Source organism: Nicotiana sylvestris, chromosome 11 (genome assembly GCF_000393655.2).
Source record: "Nicotiana sylvestris chromosome 11, ASM39365v2, whole genome shotgun sequence".
Lineage (NCBI taxonomy): Eukaryota > Viridiplantae > Streptophyta > Magnoliopsida > Solanales > Solanaceae > Nicotiana > Nicotiana sylvestris.
In genome coordinates this window covers 29,121,649-29,125,750 of record NC_091067.1, presented here as the reverse complement: position 1 = coordinate 29,125,750, position 4,102 = coordinate 29,121,649, and the positions used below count along the sequence as shown (strand labels likewise).

The 4,102-nt window shown below is 43.5% G+C and overlaps 1 non-coding gene across 1 annotated transcript; it reads left to right on the top strand.

Annotated features, from left to right (window-relative positions):
• Positions 1-1,990: 1,990 nt before the first annotated feature.
• Positions 1,991-2,062, top strand: TRNAC-GCA (transfer RNA cysteine (anticodon GCA)). The gene has a single exon. It is a non-coding gene; the product is annotated as a tRNA-Cys (tRNA).
• Positions 2,063-4,102: the final 2,040 nt, after the last annotated feature.

The window sequence follows — 4,102 nt, the reverse complement described above, 5'->3', positions numbered from 1 at the left end:
TCTGGCCAAGTGGCAAATCCTGTTGAGTGAATTTGACATTGTCTACATGACTCAGAAAGCAATCAAATGACAGGCACTAGAAGATCACCTTGCTGAAAATCCCGTGGACGGAGAATATGAACCCCTGAAAACATATTTTCCTGATGAAGAGGTATCATTCATAGGATAAGATATTGCAGAATCCTATGACAGTTGGAGAATGTTTTTCGATGGAGCAGCCAATTTCAAAGGAGTTGGCATAGGAGCGGTCCTAGTATCAGAAACCGGTCAACATTATCCAGTGTCTGCTAAACTCAGGTTCCTCTACACCAACAATATGGCTGAGTATGAAGCATGCATCTTAGGGCTCAAGATGACCATTGACATGAACATTCAAGAGTTGCTAGTAATTGGAGATTCGGACTTGATTATATATCAGGTCCGAGAAGAATGGGTAACTAAGAATTCCAAAATACTCCCTTATCTGCATCACGTACATGAGTTGAGAAAGAGGTTCACAAAGACAGAGTTCCAGCATGTTCCCAGAGTCCAGAATGAGTTTGCCGATGCATTGGCTACCCTATCATCCATGATATAACATCTAGATAAGAACTGTATTGATCCCATTTCGGTAATGATCCATGATCAGCCAACTTATTGTTCTCATATTGAGGAAGAAGCAGACGAAAAGCCTTGGTTTCATGATATCAAGGAATATTTGACGAAAGGAGAATACCCAGAACTTGCAAATCCTACTCAGAAACGCACACTTTGGAGGTTGTCCAACAATTTCTTTCACAGCAGAGGAATCCTATATAGGAGGACTCGTGATTTAGGATTGCTAAGATGTGTCGACGCAAAAGAAGCATCTAAACTTCTAGAAGAAATCCACGCTGGGACCTGCGGTCCACATATGAATGGTTTTGTTTTAGCAAAGAAGATACTCCGGACTGGTTACTTCTGGATGACTATGGAGACAGACTGCATCCAATACGTCCGAAAGTGTCATTGATGTCAGATACATGCAAATTGGATAAAAGTGCCTCCAAATGAGCTTAATGCGACAAACTCGCCGTGGCCGTTCGCCGCATAGGGAATGGATATTATTGGACCAATCAAACCCGCCGCATCAAACGGGCACAGGTTTATCCTAGTAGCAATTGATTATTTTACCAAATGGGTTGAAGCAACATCTTACAGGGTAGTGACTAAGAAAGTTGTGGCGGATTTCGTCCGAGACCGTATCGTGTATCGGTTTGAAATTCTAGAGTCAATCATTACTGATAATGACTCCAACCTCAACAATGATTTGATGAAATCCATGTGTGAAACCTTCAAGATCAAACACAAGAATTCTACAGCCTACAAACCTCAGATGAAAGGAGCCATAGAGGACGCCAACAAGAATATCAAGAAGATACTAAGGAAAATGATAGAGAAGAAGAACACCAACGGCGAAAGCACTCTGCTGGGCCGACACTGACACTGAGAGACGAAAGCTAGGGGAGCGAATGGGATTAGATACCCCAGTAGTCCTAGCCGTAAACGATGGATACTAGGCGCTGTGCGTATCGACCCGTGCAGTGCTGTAGCTAACGCGTTAAGTATCCCGCCTGGGGAGTACGTTCGCAAGAATGAAACTCAAAGGAATTGACGGGGGCCCGCACAAGCGGTGGAGCATGTGGTTTAATTCGATGCAAAGCGAAGAACCTTACCAGGGCTTGACATGCCGCGAATCCTCTTGAAAGAGAGGGGTGCCTTCGGGAACGCGGACACAGGTGGTGCATGGCTGTCGTCAGCTCGTGCCGTAAGGTGTTGGGTTAAGTCCCGCAACGAGCGCAACCCTCGTGTTTAGTTGCCATCGTTGAGTTTGGAACCCTGAACAGACTGCCGGTGATAAGCCGGAGGAAGGTGAGAAATTAAGGAAAACAGAACTCAAGGTGCAAGTACAATAAAAAAGCAGTTCAGTAATCCTGGAAAGTTTTCATCTATTTTGTATTTGTAGCATTTTGGCGACATGGCCGAGTGGTAAGGCAGAGGACTGCAAATCCTTTTTTCCCCAGTTCAAATCCGGGTGTCGCCTGATCAACAAAAAACTCGAAATCTCTTCTTTTCTTCTGTTCTGTTGATATAACCCGCCGAATGATTCCCCAGCAGAAGCAGAGAAAGCAGACTGTTGATACTTGTTTGATTCTAAACATCTGGTCTGGGGGTTTTTCTAAAAAATTGTAAATATCTTTGCATTGCATATTTAGGCTTCAAGGAAATATTCGAATGCTAGAGGGGCTATCAAGACTTCGCAATTACCTTCTACTACAAATCAAAATTTTCTATTATTAATGCATTGTATAATGACTGGACCTTGAATTAGATTGGAGAGCCCGATAGGAAATCTAAATAGTTGTGGAAGGGGGCGGAAGATACTTTATTATATACGAGGAACTCACGAAAATCTCTGAGTGCTCAAGCATCCAATCAATTGAAATGAGGGTCAACAAAAAAAGAATAGGACCTATTATTCCTACATGTTCCATTAGTAACATTCCCGAAGAGATGATGGAGGCAGGAGTTCATTTTGGTCATGGTACTAGGAAATGGAATCCTAAAATGGCGCCTTATATTTCTGCAAAGCGTAAGGGTATTCATATTACAAATCTTACTAGAACTGCTCGTTTTTTATCAGAAGCTTGTGATTTAGTTTTTGACGCAGCAAGTAGGGGAAAACAATTCTTAATTGTTGGTACCAAAAATAAAGCAGCTGATTCAGTAGAGTGGGCTGCATATTAGCTTCTTGTAGATTGTATGACATCCCCTTTGGCCGACCTAGGCAGCTTCCTAGGACTCTCTAGAGTCCTCTAAGATGCCACCACTCCTTTGTGCTTCCATGGAGCTTCCACCAACTCCTAGATCACTCCGGAACCTTCTAGAACCTTCCATAGCGCAAGATTGTGCTTCCATGGCCTGACGTGTTCTTGGCATTGTCTTAGATCTAAACGGATTGCGCGGTACCCCGGACCGAAGAAATTGAAAAATGAATTGAAAAGAATATCAATATAAGGCCCAGATGTAACCTGTGCGGAGCAAGCCTACACTGGCCTGCAACTGCTTTCTCATTGGCTCCATTAGGGTTCGTAGTCTCATCCTGAAAAGGTTTTTTTCTTTCTCCGGATATACTCTCAACTTTCCCTGCTATCCTATCAACAGGTCAGTCAATATAGTGAATGGACGAGCCCCTTCAACTTCGAAGCAGCTTCCTTTGTACTTCCCTTCGTAGGGGAGGTCACGTTCCGTGAATAGCCGGGACATTGAGGAATATCCAGAAAGGCATTTCGGGAATCGGCCTGACTCTATCTCTTTTCGTTCCGTTTGAAGAAAGGAAGGATCCCAAAGAATCGATCTTTCTTTTCGTTGTTGAATCTCTCTTTGATTAATCAACAGTGGTACGAGAAGGTATCATTTGCTTTATTGGGGTACCTCACCATAGTCCACATATCAACTGGGGCAACCCCCTACATGTTGGTTTATGGTACGAAAGCAGTCATTTCCGCCGAAGTAGAAATTCCCTCCCTAAGGATTATACAGGAAGCTGAGCTCGATAATGTAGAATGGGGGAAGAGTCGTTGCGAGTAGCTAGCTCTTATAGACGGAAAAGGAATGAATGCAGTTTGCCATGGTCAGCTTTATCAGAACAGAATGTCCAGAGCCTTCAACAAAAGAGTCAAGCCAAGACTATTCACACCAGGGCAGTTGGTATTAAAGAAGATTTTCCCGCATCAAGATGAAGCCAAAGGGAAATTCTCTCCCAACTGGCAAGGTTCGTACGTGGTTCACCAGGTTCTAACGGGAGGAGCCCTCATACTTGCAGAAATGGACGGGGAAGTTTGGCCAAAGCCGATCAATTCAGACGCAGTCAAGAGATACTATGTGCAACCTTTATTCTTTATTTTATGATGTAATCTAAACTACACCTGACCTGATTCCCATTTAAGAGGGGATACGTAGGCAGCCTTATGGGTTCGGTCACAATTCAATAAAATTTTCATTTCTCCCGCTATTGGAAACTGGGGAAGAATTTTGAGGAGGACCCTCACAATTCCGAAGTCGATTCCAGCCATTTATCATT